Consider the following 24154-nt stretch of genomic DNA (forward strand, 5'->3'; position numbering starts at 1 on the left):
TAGTTATCTATTTTATATATAGTAGTGTATATATGTCGGCTCCAATCTCCCAATTTATTCCTCTCCCTCCTTGTCCCCTGGTAACAGTAAGTTTGTTTTCTACATCTGTGACTCTACTTCTGTTTTGTAACTAAGTTCATTTGTATTTTTTTTATGTTCCACATATAAATGATATCATATGATATCTGTCTTTCTGTGTCTGACTTACTTCACTCAGTATGACAATTTCTAGGTCCAGCCATGTTTCTGCAAATGGCATTATTCTGTCCTCTTTTATGGCTGAGTAATATTCCATATATACATACCTCATCTTCTTTATCCATTTCTCTGTTAATGGATATCTAGGTTGCTTCCATGTCCTAGCTAACGTGAACAGTGCTGCAGTGAACACCGGGGTGCATATATCTTCTTAAACTATGGTGTTCTCTGGGTGTATGCCTAGGAGTGGGATTGCTGAGACATATGGTAGTCTTATTTTTTTTAGGAACCTCCATACTGTTTTCCACTTTCCTGGTGGCTCAGACGGTAAAGCGGGACAATGCGGGAGACTCAGGTTCAGTCCCTGGGTTGGGAAGATCCCCTGGAGAAGGAAATGGCAATCCACTCCAGTACTATTGCCTGGAAAGTCCCATGGACAGAGGAGCCTGGTAGGCTACAGTCCATGGGGTCTCAAAGAGTCAGACACAACTGATCGATTTCACTTCACATACTGTTTTCCATAGCGACTGTACCAATTTATATTCCCACCAATAGTATAGGAGGTTTCCCTTTCTCTATACTCACTCCAGCATTTTTTGATTGATGGCAATTCCAACTGGTATTAGGTGATACCTCATTGTAGTTTTGATATGCATTTCTCTAATAATTAGTGATGTTGAGCATCTTTTCATGTGCTTTTGGGTCATTTGTATGCCTTCTTTGGAGAAAAGTCTGTTTAGATCTTCCACTCATTTATTTATTGAGTTTGTTGGGTTTTTTTGATATTGAGCTTGATGAGCTGTTTATATATTTTGGAGATTAATCCCTTGTCAGTTGCTTTGTTTGTAAATATTGTCTCCCATTATGAGGGTTGTGAAGAAAGCTGAGTGCTGAAGAATTGATTCTTTTGAACTGTGGTGTTGGAGAAGACTCTTGAGAGTCCCTGCCAGTCCATTCTGAAGGAGATCAACCCTGGGATTTCTTTGGAAGGAATGATGCTAAAGCTGAAACTCCAGTACTTTGGCCACCTCATGCGAAGAGTTGACTCATTGGAAAAGACTCTGATGCTGGGAGGGATTGGGGGCAGGGGGAGAAGGGGACGACCGAGGATAAGATGGCTGGATGGCATCACCAACTCAATGGACGTGAGTCTGAGTGAACTCCGGGAGTTGGTGATGGACAGGGAGGCCTGGCGTGCTGCGATTCATGGGGTCACAAAGAGTCGGATACGACTGAGTGACTGAACTGAAGTGAACTGATGAGGGTTGTCTTTTTGTTTTGTTTATGGTTTCCTTTGCTGTGCAAAGTCTTAAGTTTAATTAGATCCCATTTATTTATTTTTGTTTTCATTTTTATTGCTTTAACAGATATACCAAAAAAGATCTTGCTGTAATGTATGTCGAGTGTTTTGCTTTTGTTTTCCTCTAAGAGTTCTATAGTGTCCTGCTTTACATTTAGATCTTTAATCCCTTTTGAGTTTATTTTTGTTTATGGTTAAGCCTCACCTCTTCTTGGCAAATAGAATGGGGAAAGGTGGAAGCAGGAACAGATTTCCTCTTCTTGGGCTCCAAAATCACTGCAGATGGTCATTTCTTTTTCTTCTTCGATTGCCGTGGCTAGGAATTTCAAAACTCTGTTGCCTAGTAGTGGTGAGAGTGGACGTCTTTGTCTTGTTCCTAATCTTAGAAGAAATGCTTTCAGCTTTTTAACACTGAGAATGGTATTTGCTGTGGATTTGTCATATTATGACCTTTATTATGCTGAGGTAAATTCCTTCTATGCCCATGCCCACTTTCTGGAGTTTTTTTTTTTTAATCATAAATGAGTGTTGAATTTTGTCAAAAGCTTTTTCTGCATCTGTTGAGATGATCATATGGTTTTATTCTTCAATTTGTTAATATGGTATATCACGTTGATTGATTTGTGTATACTGAGGAATCCTTGCCTGCCTGGGATAAATCCCACTTGATCATGGTGTATGATCCATTTAATGTGCTGTTGGATTCAGCTTGTCAGTATTTTGTTGATTTTTTTGCATCTGTGTTTATCCATGATATTGACCTGTAGTTTTCTTTTTTTGTGATATGTTTTTCTAGTTTTGGTATCCGGAGAAGGCGATGGCACCCCACTCCAGTACTCTTGCCTGGAAAATCCCATGGATGGAGGAGTCTGGTGGGCTGCAGTCCATGGGGTCGCGAAGAGTCGGACACGACTGAGCGACTTCCTTTCACTTTTCACTTTCATGCATTGGAGAAGGAAATGGCAACCCACTCCAGTGTTCTTGCCTGGAGAATCCCAGGGACAGGGGAGCCTGGTGGGCTGCTGTCTATGGGGTCACATAGAGTCGGACACGACTGAAGTGAGTTAGCAGCAGCAGCAGCAGCAGTTTTGGTATCAGGGTGATGGTGGCCTTGTAGAATGAGCTCGGGAATATTCCTTCCTCTGCAATTTTTGGAAGAGTTTGAGAAGACCAGATGCTAGCTCTTCTCTAAATGCTTGATAGAATTTGCCTGTGAAGTCATCTAGTCCTGAGTTTAGTGTTTATTGGAAGATTTTTAAAAGTCTTTATTTATTTTGGGCTTTGCAGGCTCTTCATTTCTGTGCAGGCTCTTCTCTAGTTGTGGCAAGCAGGGGGCTACTCTCCAGCTGTGGTGTGTAGACTTCTCATTGCAGTGGCTTCTCCTGTTGGGCAGCACAAGCTCCAGGGCGTGTGGCCTCAGTAGGTGTGGCTCCTGGGCTCTGGAGCACAGGCTCGACAGTTGTGGCACGCGGGCTTAGTTGTTCTGAGGCAAGTGGGGTCTTCCTGGACCAGGGATTGAACCTGTGGCTCCTGCATTGGCAGGTGAATTCTTTACCACTGAGCCACCAGAGAAGCCTCTGTTGGAAGGTTTTTCATCACAGATTTTTAACACAAATCACAAATTTCAATTTCATTACTTGTGATTGGTCTGTTCATAGTTTCTGTGTCTTCCTGGTTCAGTCCTAGAAGATTGCATCTTTCCAAGAATCTGTCCATTTCTTCCACGCTGTCCATTTTATTGGCATAGAGGTGTTTCTAGCAGTCTCTTACTCTGTGTATTTCTGTAGTGTCTGCTGTGACTTTTCCTTTTCCATTTCTAATTTTATTGATTTGAATCCTCTCCCTTTTTTTCTTGAGCCTGGCTAAAGGTTTATTAATTTTTTTTATCTTCTCACACTGCCAACTTTTAGTTTCCTCAATCTTTGCTATTGTTTTCTTTGTTTCTATCTCATTTATTTCTGCTCTGATCTTTACCATTTCTTTCCTTCTACTAACTTTGGGTTTTGGTCGTTCTTCTTTCTCTAGTTGCTTTAGGAGTAAGGTTAGGTTGTTTATTAGAGACTTTTCTTATTTCTTGAGGTGAGATTGTGTTGCTATAAAATTCTCTTAAAATTGCTTTTGCTGCATCCTGTAGGTTTTGGATCATCCTGTTTTCATTGTCGTTTGTCTTTAGCTCAGTGCAGTTCAGTTCAGTCACTCAGTCATGTCCGACTCTTTGCGACTCCATGCCAGGCCTCCCTGTCCATCACCAACTCCCGGAGTTCACTCAGACTCATGTCCATTGAGTTGGTGATGCCATCCAGCCATCTTATCCTCTGTCGTCCCCTTCTCCTCCTGCTCCCAATCCCTCCCAGCATCACAGTCTTTTCCAATGAGTCAATTCTTCGCATGAGGTGGCCAAAGTATTGGAGTTTCAGCTTTAGCATCATTCCTTCCAAAGAAATCCCAGGGCTGATCTCCTTCAGAATGGACTGGTTGGATCTCCTTGCAGTCCAAGGGAGTCTCAAGAGTCTTCTCCAACACCACAGTTCAAAAGCATCAATTCTTCGGCGCTCAGCCTTCTTCACAGTCCAACTCTCACATCTATACATGACCACAGGAAAAACCATAGCCTTGACTAGATGGACCTTAGTTGGCAAAGTAATGTCTCTGCTTTTGAATATGCTATCTAGGTTGGTCATAACTTGTCTTCCAAGGAGTAAGTGTCTTTTAATTTCATGGCTGCAGTCACCATCTACAGTGATTTTGGAGCCGAAAAAAATAGTCTGACACTGTTTCCACTGTTTGCACTGTTTCCCCATCTATTTCCCATGAAGTGATGGGACCGGATGCCATGATCTTCGTTTAAAATTTCCTCTTTGATTTATTTAGTGATCCATTGGTTATTTAGCAACATATTGTTTAGCCTCCATGTGTTCATGTTTTTAACAGTTTTTTTTCTGTAACTGAATTCTAATCTTATAGTGTTGTGGTTGGAAAAGATGCTTGATATGATCTCAAGTTTCTTAAATTTACCAAGGCTTGATTTGTGACCCAAGATGTGTTCTATCCTGGAGAATATTCTGTGTGTAATTGAGAGGACAGTGTATCTTCTGCTTTTGGATGGAATGTCCTACAAATATCTGGTCTAATGTGTCACTTAAGTCTTGTGTTTTCCCACTAATTTTCTGTCTGGGTGATTACCCATTGGTATAAGTGGCTAAAGTCCCCCATTATTATTCTGTTACTGCTAATTTCTCCTTTTGTGGCTCTTAGCATTTGCCTTATATATTGAGGTGCTCCTATGGTGGGTGCAGAATGTTCACAACTGTTCTGTCTTCTTGGATTGATCCCTTAATCATTATGTAATGTGCTTCTTTGTCTCTTGTAACAGTCTGTATTTCAAAAGTCTATTTTGTCTGATAGGAGTACTGAAGTATTTTTCTCTGACATTTATTTTCTTGGCTGCAGAATATCCGATAGACAAAAATGTTTGCTCTTTTGCTACAGCGACAAAGGGTTCTAATGGTGGGTATGGTGGGGACACCAGATTAGAAAGACTCTGACATTGTGCAAAGCTCCAGACTGACTGAAAGAAGTAAGCCCATTTGGTAGATGGGAAAAACAAGGCACAAGTGGCAATGTGCCTTCTAAGCTGTTCTCCAGTCATTAACAGAGGAATTGTGACCCAAGTGTTCTGAGCTCCACCACCACCTGTGTGATGCGTCCGTTCTGAGAGGCAGCTTCCCTGGGGGTCTCCATCTCTGATCCTCAGGCCGTGACTTGGGGTACCCCCCATCCTGGGACAGTGGGACCTGTACTCCTCTGATCTCTCAGCCACGGGAGCCACGAAGCGGGGAGGAGGATCCTCGTGGCCCAGGGAGGAGCCTCTGGCTGAGCAGTTCTGTCCAGGCTGCGGAGGTGAGGGATGGGGAAGTAGGGTAGAAGGAGAATCTCTTGACCTTCTGGTGAACTTGGGCTGGAGGACTTGCTGCAAGCCCAGCAGAAAAGCCCAACAGGGCAGGTTGGCCTCCTCTCCCCTGCCTGAGGGCCTCTTCACTGCGAGGGCCCTTCCGGCCCTCAGGCACAGCTGCTCAGCGATGCTCAGGGGACAGGTGGCCAGCGGAGGAGCCGGGACAGAGGGCTGGGGTGAGGAGAGCTCAGAGACTCTGATCCACGTGAATGGCATTCTCTCCCTCAGACGAGGGGCACCCAGGCAGAGTCTGGAGCTCCAATCTTTATGCTCCTTTCCCTCAGATAGAAGAGACTAGGATGGTTTTACAAGGAAAGAAGGGTCAAGGACTGAGAGCCTCCTGCTGTCAAGCTGGGCAGTATGGGCTAGTGATTAACTCCTGCCTCTGCCCCAGAGTTTGGAATGTAGGCTTGCTCTACCACATCCTGGTTCTGTGACCTTGGGCACGTGGCTTACCCTCAGTGCCTCCAAGTCCCTCTCTGCAATATACAGCATAACAGAACTCAGTCATAGAAACGGAAGAGGGTTAACTAAGACAGCAGTGTCAAGTTCTCGGAACAACAGTAAAGAGGAGAGATTACTACGATTTGCCCGTTATCCGCATGCAGTGCCTTAGGCCTCAGTTTGACTAGTCTAATGGTGGGATTGCTGATGCTCTTCCAACAGGGAACATTTTAGGGACAAGGAGTTCTCAGGGCCTCTCTCAAGCTTGTACATTTGCAGGTAGATGCAGCCCTAGTCTTGTTTCCTTTGTGTCTTCAACTAGAGGAACGGTTTCCTGGAGGATGAATTTTTTTCCCTCCTGGTATCCTGTGACCCTTGGAACACAGAGATCCGTTTAGAGCAGGGACTGGACTTCCACCTCCATAAGACTGAGCTCAGTGTACAGCTTAAGGAGTGCAGATTGGCCAGGAATCTACCTGCTGAGAGCCAGCTTAGACTCTGGATGTGTGTGTGTCTAAGAGGCAATTGGACATCTAACTTTGTGCTTCTGTTTCCTTGGCCTTCAGTCGTCACTAGACGTGCCTGTCTGGCTATGGAAGGCGTTTCCAGGCCTCTCGTCTGCCTTCACCTAGGTGGAGCCATGTGATGAGTTCCTGTCAAAGGCACAGAGGCAAAATGATGGCTCACTTCCAAGACAAGAAGTGAAGTTAAAAAGCCGGTGTGCCTTCTCCCTGCTTTCCTCCCCACCTGCCAAGGGAAAGTTGGCAAATTGATAGGAAGCTGGGACCCTAAATCACCAGATGGGAAATTCTACTTGCCTGCCAGTCAGGAACACCCACTGCCGTGGACTGAATGTCTATGCTCCCACCCCACCCCAGTTCCTATGTTGAAACCCCCATCACCAATGTGATAGTATTTGAAGATGGGGCCTTTGGGAGTTCACTAAGCCATGAGAGTGGGGCCCTCATAAATGGGATTAGTGCCCTTATTAGAAGAGATGTAACAGAGGACATCTCTCTGCCATATGAGCACACAGTGAGAAGACAGCTGTCCATGAACCAGGAAGCAGGTTCTCAGCAGGCGCCAAATCTACCAGCGCTAGATTTTTGGACTTCCACGAACTAGCTTCTAGCACGAAGAGATAAATGTTTGTTGTTTAAGCTGCCAATCTATGGTATTTTGTTATAACAGCCTGATCTAAGATACTCACTTTTTGATAAGGAGAGATATATTCTGATACATTTGAGGTTTATTTGTTACAACGGCTAATATTAGTCTAATGTGGAGGAGATGGGGTTAGGGAAGGTTTCACAGAGAAGTTAAAGCTCAAGCAAGGTTTGAAGGATGAGTAGAAACTGCAGGAGTGGAATCAGGGTGGGAAGAAATGGAGGGCAGATTTCAGCTCAATATAGGAAAGAATTACAGAATGGTAAAATCTCTGTGAAGCAGTGAGCTCCTTGCTCTTGGGACTGTATAAGCTGAGGCTGTCAGGAGTGTTATCCTGGGAGCATGCAGGGCTGGCTGTCTTGTGCTGTCCCCATCAGTTCTGCAGTCCCCATCAGCTTCCAGAAGGAAGGGATGAGCTGCCCCACAAGGTTGCCCAGAGTATCCCATGCCTTTCTTCAGGGCTTTCTGAACCTGAAGCAACAGCCCACTGTTAACTCCCCACTGTGGCCATGTTAACTGGGTATACTGAGAAGCCACCTACGGTCCCCAACATTGTGGCCAGGCTGTCTGTGTTCCAGAAATCTCTGTGTGAGCCAGTTGTTTGGAACTCAGAATGCATTTTCCCATAGAAACCGAGTTATAAATGATGGTTGATTTTTCAGGCCAGTCCACAAATCTCTATTTAACTCGTAATGTTCCTGAAGTGTGTCACTAACAGAGCAATGTTAACTGCACTTGGTCACCATTTACAGTGTGGTTTCTGTGAGAAAATGCATTTTATTTTCCAGTTTGGAATACAAGCGTGCGTCTCACTTCTAGGTAGCATCAGACGGCTGGAGACAACTTAGGGAGACTGGGGAATGTGGTGAGTATTTTGGGTATTAGGAACTCCTTGCTTCTCCCCAACAGTGGACAGAGGGCTCCATGCCCCAGAGGTTCTGAGGCAGGAAACAATGGGCCAAGTTCCAGCAGTGAGAGTGGGCAGGGGCTGGGACTCAGACACAAATGCCTCTCCTACCTGGTTGGAGCAGATCAGTCATGGTGCCTGCACACACTCAATGGCCCTGCTCAAGGAAATAACTGAACCCTGACTGGTCCAGGCAGGCCCCTGATTGCAGGCAGCCCACATGCAAACCACTTGGTGACAAGCTGGAGGGAAGAGCGCTGCTCGTTAGGGGTGATGGAGGTGTGCAGAGTCGATCCACTTGGTTGCCTTCAGGATTTGGACTGTGGAATAGAAAGGCACTAGGTCCGCTGGCAGCAGGAAGGACTGGATTAGAGACACATTTATTAGTCAGGGCTCCAGGATGCAAGCAAATGGCACTGACTCTAGCTGATCAAACAGAAAAGATGTTTCTGAAAGCCATGCTGGCTTAAACACTGTAGCAAGCTTTGTCAGTGCCCCGCCCAGACCCCAAACACTGGAGACTGCACACTGAGACAATGGGTAGGTCTCTGGCTACAGGGCGCTCGCTCGCTTGTTTGCAGGGTAAACAAGTGCTGGAGAGGGACTTCCCTGGTGGTCCAGCGGATAAGATTCTGCGCTCCCGGTGCACATACTGCAACTAAGTCCAAGTGCCACAACTGCTGAGCATGCGTGCTGCAACTGGAGACGTCCACGCACTGCAGTGAAGACCCAGAGGAGCCAAAAGAAAAAAGTGCTGAAGAGCTCATGCCCCTGGAAGCAGCTCTCAGCTGATGACAGACAGGAAGTCAGTGAATGAACATCCTGACTCTCCCTTTCCTCATCTGATATGACTTTGAGGCATATTCTTTTTTTTTCAAAGATACTGTAGAAATCCCATGTATTTGGAACTTAAATGTCCACTTTTAAATGTTGGTGTATCTAAGAAGCCATACAAGGAAAATTAGAAAATATTTGTAATAGATTAAAAATGAAAAGAAAATTTACCAGAATTTGTTGCATGCAGCTGAAGCTGCTCAATGCATTTAAATACAAGTAGAGTCTTGAATAAGGTATGAAAACAATGGACACTAAATTTTGTAAAATTTGAACAAAATCTGTATTTCAGTTGATAATACTCTATCACAGGTTAATTTCTTTACTATGTGTCACAGTATTTCTTTATATTCTCAGAATTGGATTAGAAGTTTCAAGCCTCACTCAATTTTTTTTTAAATCACTAAGATAATAAACTTTGTAGACATTCAACAGTAAACTAGATGCCAAAATAGATGGAACTATATCAAAGTTTTGAGTGAATATAAATAAGAAATCTAGCATTTTATTCATACTAGGTCAAAAAAGTAGAATTAAAATGTCATAAAGCTTTTAGCTAAGCAAAAATTCAAAAGTTTTCTAAAATATATATATATTATACATACTAGTTTTATATATGTATACAACAGCTTTTCTACTATACTTGATAAAGGCTTGAGAAAGAACATCAAAAAAAAAAGAGAGACAGAGAAATTGGAAAAGATAAACTAAATGAAATGGGAGCACTGAACATGAAATTGAAAAAGTGAAAAACACTAGATAAAAACAAAAGAGCATCACATAGGCCAGGTGTTCTTAAACATGACTGCTCATTAGAAATGCACCTGAAGCTTTAGAGAAAAAAAGCAATATCTGGGCATTTGTATTTTTAAAAAAATTCCAAGATAATTCTGGTATGCATTTGGATTTTAAAAAGTGATTACAGGTTTTCCTATTAAATAGCAGGTTTGGTGATATAGAATTCTATTATAGTCTGTTGACCAATCATAATACAATGGTATTAAGCAAATAATAGTTACAAGCCTTTGACTGTGTGGACCACAACAAACTGTGGAAAGATCTTAAAGAGATGGGAATACCAGACCACCTGACCTGCCTCTTGAGAAATCTGTGTACAGGTCAAGAAGCAACAGTTAGAACTGGACATGGAACAACAGACTGGTTCCAAATAGGGAAAGGGGTACATCAAGACTGTATATTGTCACCCTGCTTATTTAACTTCTATGCAGAGTACCTCATGAGAAACGCTGGGCTGGATGAAGTACAAGTTGGAATCAAGGTTGCTGGGAAAAGTATCAATAACCTCAGACATGCAGATGACATCACCTTTATGGCAGAAAGTGATGAAGAATTAAAGAGCCTCTTGATGAAAGTGAAAGAGGAGAGTGAAAAAGTTGGCTTAAAACTCAACATTCAGAAAACTAAGATCATGGCATCGGGTCCCATCACTTCATGGCAAATAGATAGGGAAACAGTGGAAACAGTGACAGACTTTATTTTGGGGGGCTCCAAAATCACTGCAGATGGTAACTGCAGCCATGAAATTAAAGAAGAAAAGTTGGAAGAAAAGTTATGACCAACCTAGACAGCATATTAAAAAGCAGAGACATTACTTTGCCAACAAAGTTCCGTCTAGTCAAAAGTCCAGTAGTCATGTATGGATGTGAGAGTTGGACTATAGAGAAAGCTGAGCACTGAAGAATTGATGCTTTTGAACTGTGGTGTTGGAAAAGACTCTTGGGAGTCCCTTGGACAGCAAGGAGATCCAACCAGTCCATCCTGAAGGAAATCAGTCCGGAATATTCATTGGCAGGACTGATGCTGAAGCTGAAACTCCAATACTTTGGCTGTCTGATGTGAAGAATTGATTCATTTGAAAAGACCCTGATGTTGGAAAAGATTGAAAGTGGAAGGAGAAGGGGACGACAGAAGATGAGATGGTTGGATGGCATCACCGACTCAATGGACATGAGTTTGAGCAAGCTCCGGGAGTTGGTGATGGACAGGGGAGCCTGGCATGCTGCAGTCCATGGGGTTGCAAAGAGTTGGACACAATCGAGTGACTGAACTGAACTGAACTTTCTGTAGTATGGTTTTTGTTCTAGCTGCTATGGAATTGTGATTCCTCTTGCTCCTTCTGTCTGCCCTCTGATGGATGAGGCTAGGAGGCTTGTGTAAGCTTCCTGATGGGAGGGACTAGTGGTTGGAAGAACTGGGTCTTGCTCTGGTGGTTGGGGCTGTGCTCAGTAAAGCTTTAATCCAATTATCTGCGGATGGGTGGGGTTGTGCTTCCTCTAGTTTTTGCCCTGAGGCGACCTGGCCCTGGGGTCTATAGGCTTTACGGCAGGGTTAGTGGTGACCTCCAACAGGTCATACGCCAAGGGGCCCCTTCCAGGACTGCGGCTGCCAGCGCCCCTGTCCTCACAGTGGGCCACTACCGACCCACACCTCCACAGAGACCCTCCAGCCCTAGCTCTGCTTCAGTCTTCCGTGTGGCCACTGCTCCTTTCTCCTGGGTCTTGGTCCGTGTAAGATTTTGTTTGTGCCTCTAAGGGTGGTGAAGTGAGTGAAAGTCGCTCAGTTGTGTCCGACTCTTCGTGACCCCATGGATTATACAATCCAGGGAATTTTCCAGGCCAGAGTACTGGAGTGGGTAGCCTATCCCTTCTCCAGTGGATCTTCCCGACTCAGGAATCGAACTGGGGTCTCCTGCATTGCAGGCGGATTCTTTACCAACCAAGCTATCTCTAAGAATGGAGTCACTGTTTTCCCCAATCCTGTGGAACTCTTGTAATCAAATCCCACTGGCCTTCAAAGTCCGATACCCTGGGGATTCCCAGTCCCTTTGGTGGCTCCCCAGGCTGGGAATCCTGATGAGGGGCTGGGAAACTTCACGGCAGTGGGAGACATTTGGTATTATTGTTCTCCAGTTTGTGGGTCATTCGCCTGGCAGGTGCTGTCATCCTTCAAATTTCCTTTGTTTTCTCTTGAGTTGAGGGGGAGTCTATGTGTCCTGGGTCTCATGACTTTCTCTTCTTTGGTTTACTCCCTGGCTTTCTTAAAGCACGTTACCAGGGGAACAATGTGATACAGCAATTGAGGGCATGGTACCTACCGCTCCAGTCTGGCCTGGCTGTCCTCTGTGGTCTTCCTCCATCATTATCCTCCAGGAAATTCTTTTGGCTTTCAGCTGGATCTCCTGTTTCCTGTGTCCCTCTTGGTTTTAGTGGTGAATAACTTCTGTTAGCTCCCTGAGATAAAGTTTGGAGTGGTGATTTCTGGAGACTGCATGGCTGAAAAATACCATTTTCACACCTGCTTAAGAATTTGTCTGGATATAGAATTCTGGGGTGGAAATCATGCTCCTTCAGAATGCTGAGGGGCTTGCTTCATTGTCTTCTCTGCAGAGGTTCTCTGCAGACACTGAGAGGTTCAAATGCGTTGCGATCACTGCCCCACATGTGTGTCCAATGCTTTTCTTCCTGGAAGTTTGCAGCACTTTTTCCTTATCCTTAGTGTCTTGAAAATTCCTATTGTCATGCATTCAGTTCAGTTCAGTTCAGTCACTCAGTCGTGTCTGACTCTTTGCGACTCCATGAATCACAGCACGCCAGGCCTCCCTGTCCATCACCAACTCCCGGAGTTCACTCAGACTCACGTCCATTGAGTCCATGATGCCATCCAGCCATCTCATCCTCGGTCGTCCCCTTCTCCTCCTGCCCCCAATCCCTCCCAGCATCACAGTCTTTTCCAATGAGTCAATTCTTCGCATGAGGTGGCCAAAGTATTGGAGTTTCAGCTTTAGCATCATTCCTTCCAAAGAAATCCCAGGGTTGATCTCCTTCAGAATGGACTGGTTGGATCTCCTTGCAGTCCAAGGGACTCTCAAGGGTCTTCTCCAACACCACAGTTCAAAAGCATCAATTCTTCGGCGCTCAGCCTTCTTCACAGACCAACTCTCACATCCATACATGACTACTGGAAAAACCATAGCCTTGACTAGATGGACCTTAGTTGGCAAAGTAATGTCTCTGCTTTTGAATATGCTATCTAGGTTGGTCATAACTTGTCTTCCAAGGAGTAAGCGTCTTTTAATTTCATGGCTGCAGTCACCATCTGCAGTGATTTTGGAGCCCCCGAAAATAAAGTCTGACACTGTTTGCACTGTTTCCCCATCTATTTCCCATGAAGTGATGGGACTGGGTGCAACGATCTTCGTTTTCTGAATGTTGAGCTTTAGGCCAACTTTTTCACTCTCCACTTTCACTTTCATCAAGAGGCTTTTTAGTTCCTCTTCACTTTCTGCCATAAGGGTGGTGTCATCTGCATATCTGACGTTATTGATGATATTTCTCCTGGCAATCTTGATTCCAGCTTGTGTTTCTTCCAGTCCAGCATTTCTCATGATGTACTCTGCATAGAAGTTAAATAAGCAGGGTGACAATATACAGCCTTGATGTACTCCTTTTCCTATTTGGAACCAGTCTGTTATTCCATGTCCAGTTCTAACTGTTGCTTCCTGACCTGCATACAGATTTCTCAAGAGGCAGGTCAGATGGTCTGGTATTCCCATCTCTTTCACAATTTTCCACAGTTTATTGTGATCCACACAGTCGAAGGCTTTGGCATAATCAATAAAGCAGAAATAGATGTTTTTCTGGAACTCTCTTGCTTTCTCCATGATCTAGCAGATGTTGGCAATTTGATCTCTGGTTCCTCTGCCTTTTCTAAAACCAGCTTGAACATCAGGGAGTTCATGGTTCACGTATTGCTGAAGCCTGGCTTGGAGAATTTTGGGCATTACTTTACTAGCATGTGAGATGAGTGCAATTGTGTGGTAGTTTGAGCATTCTTTGGCATTGCCTTTCTTTGGCATTGGAATGAAAACGGACTTTTTCCAGTCCTGTGGCCACTGCTGAGTTTTCCAAATTTGCTGGCATATTGAGTGCAGCACTTTCACAGCATCATCTTTCAGGATTTGAAACAGCTCAACTGGAATTCCATCACCTCCACTAGCTTTGTTCGTAGTGATGCTTTCCAAGGCCCACTTGACCTCACATTCCAGGATGTCTGGCTCTAGATGAGTGATCACACCATCATGTTGTCTGGGTCGTGAAGATCTTTGTACAGTTCTTCTGTGTATTAGAATGAGGTTTTTTTTTTTCAGTTACTATGCTGGAAGTTCAGTGGGCTATTCAGTCTCATGGTGCAGAATTATTTAAAAGACTGAGGGGGAGTGGGGGTGGGATGGATTGGGATATATATATATACTATGTATAAAATAGATAACTAATGAGAACAGACTGTAGAGCAGAGGGAACTCTACTTGGTAATCTGTGGTGACCTAAACGGTAAGAAAATCAGGGAAGAGGGCATATGTGGCTGACTCACTTTGCTGTATAGCAGAAACAAACACAACATAGTGAAGCAGTATACTCAATAAAAATTAATAGTGAAAAACAAGTCCACATGAAAAAGTACCCTGGAGCCTACTTTGGGACGACTAGACATAAGCTGGCTTGGCTCCAGGGTCTCCTCCTCCTTAGAAGGAGATACACCTAAGCACAGCTGTAAAGGAGCAGAACCCTAGGGGCCTTTCCAGGACAGAAACCCACCCCTCACCCACATGTCCTCTGCCTACTTCTTGTTTGTAGAAAAACTTTAGCATCCTAGGCCTTTCCCAAGTTCCAAAGAATAAAGTTAATCAGAGAAGTGAGAAAAGGCAGAAGCAAAGGAAAAGTCAAGCAAGACAAAATCATAATAGTTTAGCCATTAGGCTAAGTCAGGGACTTTCAGCTCCTTCTCAAAGGCTAAAGATAATATTCTGAACCATGTCCTTTGAGCTGTTTTGCAGATACTGAAACCCCTACCAGGTGAAAGAAGTTGCTAACCACAAGCACTTAGATCCCAGGTTGGTTGGAACCAGAAGGTTAATGATGCTGACTCCTGGTTACCTTATTACCAGCCAATGAGAAGAATACCCACAAACTGGTCACATCCCACAACCCACTCCATCATTCTGTCTTTAAAAACCTTTCCCTAAATGTTTGGATCTTTTGACCCATTAGCTGCCTAGCCTCCTTGCTTGGCGTCCTGCAATAAACGCTGCACTTTCCTTTACCACCGTCTGGTGTCAGTGGATTGGCTTTCCTGCTTGCTGGTGAATGGACCCAAGTTTGTTTGGTAACGGAGCTTCCTTTTGCACCAACAGCTTCCTCTCTCCTGCCCTTCTCCAGTAGGGGTTGTGTTGCTGTTCAGTTGCTAAGTTATGTCTGACTCTTTGCGACCCTATAGATTGTAGCACGCCAGGCTTCCCTGTCTCCTGGAGTTTGCGCAAACTTGTGTCCATTGAGTCAATGATGCCATCCAATCATCTCACCTTCTGTTGCCTCCTTCTCTTCCTGCCCTCAATTTCTCCCAGCGTCAGGGTCTTTTCCAATGAGTCAGTTCTTCGCATCAGGTGGCCAAAGTATTGGAGCTTCAGCTTCAGCATCCGTCCTTCTGATGAATATTGATTGGCATGGGCGTTTAGGGGTATACTTACAAACTCCCACAGCCAGGGTCACCAGAATCTAGGCAACTGGCATTGCACAACACCTGCAAACTTCAGATACCCTGAATGCGGACTGCCTGTTGTCAGAAGCCTGTTAATTATCACTTGACAAGACTACTTTCTTATAGTTGCCTATGAAAGGAAGACCCACCGTGAGGATGGGCTCCCTCCACTGGAATCAGGCACGCTTTCCATCCCAGCAACACCGTGGCCCTAACATACCTCCCTGTGAAATAATGGGAGATTCCGGGATTGCCACGCTTTGTCTTCCTGTCTCTTCTTACACACCATGGCCTTGTGGTTTTCTCTTCTCCAGTGGAGACTGTTCCTTACCATTCACTGAGAAATGCTGTGGAATTCTCCTTGAACCCTCGTGCAAGTCAGAGGTGAAGACCCAGAAGTACCATGTTTACAATCGCTCTGTAACTCATGTTCTTCTTGATGGGGAGATACTCTTGAATTGTTTTGAGAAGGATTGCATTATCTCCATTTTCTCTGTGTTCTCTGTCTCTTTTTCTCTCTCTCCCTCCCTTATTATTATGATACTGGTGTTCCTGGGCTTTCTGTGTCTCTGTTCTCCTTTCTGGAAAATTTCCTCAGGTTGATCTTCTAACCTTTCTATCGAGTTTCACCTGTCTGCCCTCGTGTTTTTGATTTCCAGGAACTCGTTTTATGTTCTCTAAATATTCTTTTAAAAATAACATTCTGTTGCTGGTATTCAGCGTCTTTTCTTATTTCCCTGGGGATAGTAATGATTTTTAAAAGTCGTTTTTCTTTCTTCCTGCGTAGTCTCTGCCACCTCTGGTTTGTTCAGTCTCTGTATTCTTTACCGGAGGTGTTCATAGGAAGTTTGGTAACCTTCGGTTGTCTGCTTGTGATGTAGTGTAGCGGTGGGCAGGGAGGCCAACATGCTGACGGGAAACTCTGTGGCGGATGGGGCTCTTTGACTTCGAGCTTCATTGTAGGCAGATCCTGGTGGGCCCTTTGCTGGGGGAAGATCTTTCCTCTTGGATGCCTGGAGAGTTGTCTTCTAATCTGCTGTCTGGAGGGCAAAGTTGTGCTGCCAGTGTTGTGGAAGCTAAGCTGGGGAGGAGAATTCAAGGAAGAGGTGGTGGGGAACATGAATTAATTTCCCTAAAGCAGAGATAAAGACTCTGCTTTATCTTCTTCAGAGAATAAACATCCAGAGCCCCTGTCCTGCTGGAGAAGGGGGTGGATGCCCAGCACTGTAGAGTGAGGAAGGGGACCCGAGGGATCTGGCTGCTTCTCAGACCATCTAATTTTTGTCAGACCCCTTACTCCCAATTCCAAGGGTACCACTGCAGTCAGCTCTTGAGCCCTTTGAGATTTCTGCAGTGGAATCAGATCCTTTCTCAATACTTCTCTCCATTTGATTAGGATTTAGCACCCGTAGGCCTGCCCATTTCCAGTTACCATTTGTCCATCTGCTTTCCAGCCTCTCAAAGTTGTTGCTGAAATCTTTTTTCTGTCTTCCCTGTCCTTTAAAGGTTTTTGTCTTTAAACAAATCTTTTTTTATTAGTCTTAATGAATTTTGGAAGGGAGCAAATTTTGGCATGTGTGTTCAATTTGTTTTTCTTTTTGCCTTCTCTCTCACAGTGCTCTAATTATCCTACCAAGTGATCAGATCCTTTTACAGGCTTCAGTCCTGCTGACTTCATCTGTCTGTCACCTGGCAGTTAGGCCAGGCTCCCATGGGCTGCTTCTCAAATTGCTGCAGCTGGGAGGTGGAGATAGATTCCCTAGGGACAGAGCCTCACCCAGTCCATGCCTCTCAGAGCCCAGAGGCCTGCACCTCTTTCACAGGGAGCTGGGAGGGAGGCCCGGCCAGTAGTGATTACTTTGGTGAGAGGGGATGGAGTCCAGCCAGGTGTGGTCACAGACAGCCCAGTCCAATAACCTGGCTGGGCAGCACACTTGCCTTCGGATCTATGTGGCTGGCTGCCATGGGTGGCAGGGAGGATGGACCACACACTGGCAAGATACTACCATTGCCCCTTCTGGTCTTCATTCAGAGGCTTGTCTCCTGGCCCCTGATCGTTTTAGGGGCCCAGGCTCCTTCTGTTTAGAACTGGGGCTGACTCTTGCTTGTTAGGTTGACTCCTTCCTGGTGGTGACATCCTCTCATATGCTGACAGCTCTTGCTCTGGAGTCTGCAGTGTAACTCATGGGACGCTGTTGGTGCCCACCCAAGAGGCATGGCCTCTCTTCTTGCCTAACAGAATATTGACTGGTATGGCTGGTGTCAGGCCAAACCCAGGGTGGACCATGAGTGGTCAGTGTTAGTCAGGACAATCCCATTTCCCTGTGCTGTGACTTCCAGGGATGGATATACCGCCAAGTTCTGACCGATGAGATATGTGTCTGGGTTAGGCTAGGGATGGTGAAGTGTGTGCTGTAATTTCTTGGAGCAAATTTTCTTTTCGGTAAAAGAGAGGTGCCTAGAGTCAAAACCTTCTTCCCTTGCCTTTCCTTCCTGTTTTGGATTCTATCATGTGAGGATATGATGCCTGATCTAGGGGTCAGTTTATAACCATGAGACAATAAAACCAGAAAAGTAAAGGTCTTACTTACTAAGTGGAGTCAAAGCAAGAAAGAGTGTGGGGCCCTGATTACAAGGTTGAGCCTCTGAACCCATCTTGATGCCACATTTACTCTCATGGAACTTGCTGAGTCAACAGAAAATGAACTTGCGGCTTAAGTCTCCGTTAATAAGGTTTTCTGCTCATTATGGTTAAAGGCAGCCTGACTAATAACACTCACAGACCATGTTTCTGGTTTTAGAGTCTTCTGGGGCCTGGGAAAATACTTAGTTTGGGCTGTTATAACAAAGTGCCATGGACAGGTGGCTTGTGATCAACAGAAATCTGTTTCTCAGAGCCCTGCAGGCTGGAAGTCTGCGATCAGGGTGCTGGCACAATCAGGTTCTGGTGAGGGCCTTCTTCCAGGTTGCAGACTGTCATCTTCTTGTGCCCTCGCTGTGGCAGAGAGCAGAGAAGGGAAGTGAGCTCTTTACTGACTCTTCTAAAGGGCGCAAATTCCATTCACGAGGGCCTCATCATCATGACCTCATCTAACCCTAATTGCATTTCAAAGGTTCCACCTCCTAACACCATGACATGGGGTGAGGGGGTGGGGTGTGTGTTTCAACATATGAATTTTAGGGCGACACAAACTGTTAGTTTGTAACCAAAGCTTCATGGTAATTGCTGGTAATTGAAGCAATTACCATGCTTCATGGTAACTGATAAACAAGCAATTTATTAATGCAATATCTGAGTGCCTACTCTGTGCCAGGCACTGATTTAGGTAGAGAAACAAAAATGATACAGACAGGCCTGGACCTAGAGGAAGCGGGTGAAAGCATTTAAGAACACATAATAACCCAAGGCAGGCTTAGCCTCATGCTGGGGGCAGGGGAGGGCCAGTTGTGGGAGGTATTCACCCAGGAGGGTGTTTTGGCAGAGATGGATTAGGGCCTTCAGGGTGGGCAGGTAGTGAAATGAGACAACTGAGGATGGGTAGGAAGTGAGACCATAGGGAGTAGGGTTATGTGGTGGACTGAGGGGCTTAGCAATAAAAACCAAACACAACCAGGACACTGCTGGCTCAGTAATTACCCACCAAAGCCCCCACCTCTGCGGCCCTGAACATCATGGGGCTGCCAGACTGTGACCTGCCAGGAAATGGCCAAGGGTCCCCGGTGCTGCTACATGTGTCCATGTGTCACGGTCACCTGGAAGTACCTGGGATGAACATGCTACAGACCCTGGCTCCACAGGCTCTCCCTTCAGCCAGGACCACCGTCGGCTGGCGTAAAAGCAAGCCCTCTGGGTCAGAAACCCAAGGGGGTTAAAGAATCCGAGGGCCAGAGAGTGCTGGAGAGGGCAGGGACTCTGCGGAGCATCTGAATGAACCTCTCAGGGTAGATGGAACCCAGAGGGACAAAAATGTGAAGTGAGAGCCCCTTGTCACTAGAAGCATTCTTGCAAAGGCTGAGTGACCACTTGTGGGTGATGCTACAATGAGGATTCTCTTTCTGAGCTGGCAGATGGATTGGATTTTGTGAACCATCCCTCCTGGTTCTGCAAGTCCCTGATCCCAGGCCCCCCACAAAGCCCTTCTCCCTGTGGATGGCAGCTCATTTCCTTCTTCATTCAGTTTGAACTCTTCCCATCTGGCTTTGCTTTGGAGCAGTTATTACTGGTAATCAACCATCAATTCAACTCTAATGATGCAACCTGAACATTTGAGGGGCAAAGCCTGGGCCACATCTGCCTTGCAGAGGGACAGTCCCAGGAGGTCAGGCTGACCTCTGACCTCTTCCCAACTCCCTCCAGGCCCTATTAGGGGGTAGAGGCTGGCCCCCTGCCCTAAATCTTCCCCTCCCCCTTCTACACCCTCAGGATCAGCTTCCAAGGCTCATATCCACCCCTCTGCCTGGCCCAAAAGGAAAGTCAACCTCTGGAATCTGAAGCTTTGATTACCAGAGAGGCAAGGACAGAAGCCAGGGAGAGGGACAGGGAGGTGGGCTCTGGGGGTAAATTCGGCAGACGTGGTGGATAAGCTAGGAGTGTTGAGCAGTGCTTCCTGAGCTGTGGGAATACTCAGCTCCTAGAAGGCCGGCAGGTCAGAGGGGGCTGGTGCATCTCTTTACTGGAACATTTACTGCTTTTTGTCCAAGACAGGAAAGGTTTTCAGCAGGAGCAACGCCTTAAGCCAAAATGGTGAGGGACGGCGGCACGTTCTGACTGTGCTTGATTTAGGGAGAGATGTTGAGGGCAAGGTTGGGGATTCGGGGCTCCTCCAGTCCCTCTGAAAAGTGAGGCCAATACCTCCAATGAGGGGGGAGTCAGTCTGGCTTCTTGGTTTTGGGACCAAGAGTAACATGATGCTAAGAAGAACAGAGTCCCCATGGCAGGGAGGTGGGGGAGCCAGGGTTAGATGGCACACCCGAATGTGACTCTTATGCCCTTGATCTGGATAAACTGACCTGGCTTCTGGGAGCCTCATTTTCTTCACCTGTGAAACAAGGACAAGCTGAGCCACCCCGTCCTTTGCAGGAAGGACAAGGAGCATGTGTGAGAAGGTGTGAAGACATAGAAGGCAGGCTCTGTAAGCGGAAGGCCTCAGGCCCCAGGCTCCACTTCACCTCTTCAGCACTGCTTCCAGCTTCCATAGGCGGGATCGCCTAATTCTAACCAGAGTTCCTTGTGGGCCGATCAGAGACTGCAGTCAGAAAGTAGGTTGAAGATCAAAATGCTGGCTTGAGAGTCTGAGGTTTTTTAAAAAAGAAAATCCTCAATTCCTGTTGGATTAGAAATTTCTTTTGTTCTCCCACAGCAGGCTCAGAGCAGCAGAGCCAGAAGTGGAAGAGATTTTAAAGTCACTCTTGCCCAAGATCGCTTAGAGGCTCCTCATTGTCAATAGCACGGAGCAGCCCCTGGTGCTAACTGACCCCTGGGTCCTGGGCACGTGGCAGAGAGCAGAGCAGACCCGCCCTTGGGGTGGGTGGTCAAAATCTAACAGCTGGGTTCCCCCCCTGCCCCCCCACCCCCGCCGAATGCCTCCACAGGAGGCCTGCTGGAGCAGATTCACCGGGGAAGAAAATGGGGCTTCACAAGAAAGTGGGGCTTGCTAAAATGCAGGTTCCTAGGCCCAGTCCTGGGGCCTCCTGAGAATCTCAGGGGTTGGGGCCTGGGGGATCCACCTTTTAAATGTCTCCACATGGTTCTTACACACACTGACATGTAAGATGCAGTCCTTAAGGATGGTGACTCTAGGGACTGGCCTCTGCCTGCTCCGTGGATTTCCATCTCTCACCTACCCCCAAACTACGGCAGACACCAAGGCAGAGCGAGAATGGGGGAGCCAAGGAGCTAAGAAACGTCCTCTGCCCTCATTGCTCCAAGGCCAGCCTAACCCTTCCATCCTCTCACACCCAATCTGTTCCACGTGCCCTAATTTGTTGACTACATTGAACATTTCATTCCTTCCTCTTTGCCTCTTGATGTGCATGGTAGTAGTGCCTCTACTTAGGAACTCAGAGCCTACACATTTCCGCAAGTCTGAACAGATCCTTGCATCCCAGGTGAAACATCTCACCTCTGTGTGTACCCACTAGGCAGGAATCACGGGTCATGGGGTGATTTTACATCTGGCAGCATGTGGGAGAGTGAGGGAAAGTTGCCAAATAACAATGGTTTCAATGAGATAGAAATTTAGTTCTTTCCTACATTAAAGAAGTCACAGAGAAGCCATCTGGGGCTGGTAAAGTGGTTTTATGGAAGCATCTAGTGTCTAGGCTTCTACACCATCTGCATGAGTTTCACTAAGTAATTTCCACTTTATGGTCTGATATGGCTGCACAAGCTCCCGCCCTTACACCTGACATCTTCCTCCAGTTAGTATGAATGATAAAGGGGAGAAGAAAAGCACATCTCCTTGCCTTAAAGAACACCTTCTGGGAGTCATATATTAACTTCCGCTTATATGTCACTTGTGGAGAAGGAAATGGCAACCCACTCCAGTGTTCTTGCCTGGAGAATCCCAGGGACTGGGGAGCCTGGTGGGCTGCCATCTATGGGGTCACACAGAGTTGGACACAACTGAAGTGACTTAGCAGAACTTAGTCACACTGACAATGGGGGCACTTAGCACATGGCAGCACCATCGTAGTCTTCCTCAATCTGAGACGTGTTTGCTGTGGTCATATTCATACGTCAACACTTGAGTTGACGTATGAATACACGTGGGGGCTTCCCAGGTAGCATTGATGGTAAAGAACCTGCTTGCCAATGCAAAAGACATGAGACTTGGGTTCAATCCCTGGGTGGGGAACATCTCTAGAGGAGGGCATGGTGCCCAGTCCAGTATTCTTGCCTGGAGAATCCCATGGACAGAAGAGCCTGGGAGGCTACAGTTCATAGGGTCGCAAAGAGTCATACATGACTGAAGTGACTTAGCATGCATGAATATATGTGACTGCCTTATGTCAAATAAAAGCAAAATTGGAGAAAATGTGAAACAGTAAGAGAATCAGATCATTACCAAGGGATTGAGAGAAAAGTATAACTTTTTAGGGACGGAAACATGAGATTCCTGCAAAAGACATGAGACTTGGGTTCGATCCCTGGGTGGGGAACATCTCTAGAGGAGGGCATGGTGCCCAGTCCAGTATTCTTGCCTGGAGAATCCCATGGACAGAAGAGCCTGGGAGGCTACAGTTCATAGGGTCGCAAAGAGTCATACATGACTGAAGTGACTTAGCATGCATGAATATATGTGACTGCCTTATGTCAAATAAAAGCAAAATTGGAGAAAATGTGAAACAGTAAGAGAATCAGATCATTACCAAGGGATTGAGAGAAAAGTATAACTTTTCAGGGACGGAAACATGAGATTCCTAGAATGACAGCACTTTGGATTTAGAAACAACCAGGCTTGGGAGCCACCTTTGTGATCTCTCCTCGCGAAGGAGGCAGTGCCTGTACAATGTGCTCTTTCTTGTTTAAAAATGTGAAGCGGGTCCCCTGTTCCTCCTTTACACTTCTGGATCAGTGTGCCATTCCAAAGTCTGACTTTTTGACTCCCCTGACGGATTTCTTGACTCTTAGAATCTACCTTCCCGTTCATTTTATGCACAGATAGATTACTCTTCCTGATCAGCTTGGAAACCTCCAGTGCATCCCACTGCCTACCAAATAAACTCTTAATTTCTTCACCAGGCATATGTGTGTGTGCGTGTGTGTGTGTGTGCGCGCGCGCACACACACACACACACACTATTCCCATTGAGTAAAACCTCTAGCTGTTCCCTTAGCTCACCCGATGAAAGCTGCTATCACAGCTGGAATACCTTAAGAGGCTTTGCGTTTCCATCTGCCACTGCCTGAGAGGACCAGGTCCTAGCTGGCTCAAACAGGATGAGACCCGTGTCTCCGTGCAGCGGAGCCACCCAGCAACCCACAGACAGCAGCATTGCCACGGTGGCTTCAGCACAGAGGCAGAGCTGGCCAGAGCATCTGATCCCAGCCAGCCCGCACATCTGTGGGAATAAATGCTTATTGTTGTCTGCCACCGCGATTTTTAAGTACTTATTATGCAATGTTTTTGCAGCGATAGCAAGCCGACCCACCTGGCTGGCTACCTCTCTCCTCACCTGAACCCGTGTAGTATTTTCAGTGCCTCTTTCAGAGTGTGAATCACTTCTACCTTCCCTGGCAGTTCAGTGGAAAAGAATCTACCTGCTGATACAAGAGACATGGGTTCGATCCCTGAGTTGAGAAGGTCTCCTGGAGAAGGAAATAGCAACCCACTCCAGTATTTTCGCCTGGGAAATCCTACGGACAGAGGATCCTGGCAGGCTATAGTCCAGTCCATGGGGTTGCAAAAGAGTCAAGCGCGACTTGGTGACCAACAGCAACATTTCTGTCTTCAGTGAGAATTAGGTTTGGATGTGAACACAACCAAAGAAGCAGTGCTTTAAACCAGATAGGAATTTATTTCTCTCTCATACAGTAGTTGTGAAGCAGGTGAACTGTCCATGACTGCCATGGGTGTGTGAACTGAAGTTCAGCCCGAGCTCCTGGCCTGGGTCTGAGAGGAATAGGAAGAAGGCGCTTTGCTTTCCACTTTGCCCAACCAGAAGAGACATCTTCTCATGTACCCACAGAGTGAAGCATGTGTGCCTGCTGTCTTTTTGTGTATTTCTTACTTTAAAAAAAATCCAATATAAACTGCATTCGTCAGAGTTCTCCAGAAAAATGTAACAAATAGGA

This window comes from Budorcas taxicolor, chromosome 22 (genome assembly GCF_023091745.1).
Source record: "Budorcas taxicolor isolate Tak-1 chromosome 22, Takin1.1, whole genome shotgun sequence".
NCBI classification, from domain to species: Eukaryota; Metazoa; Chordata; class Mammalia; order Artiodactyla; family Bovidae; genus Budorcas; species Budorcas taxicolor.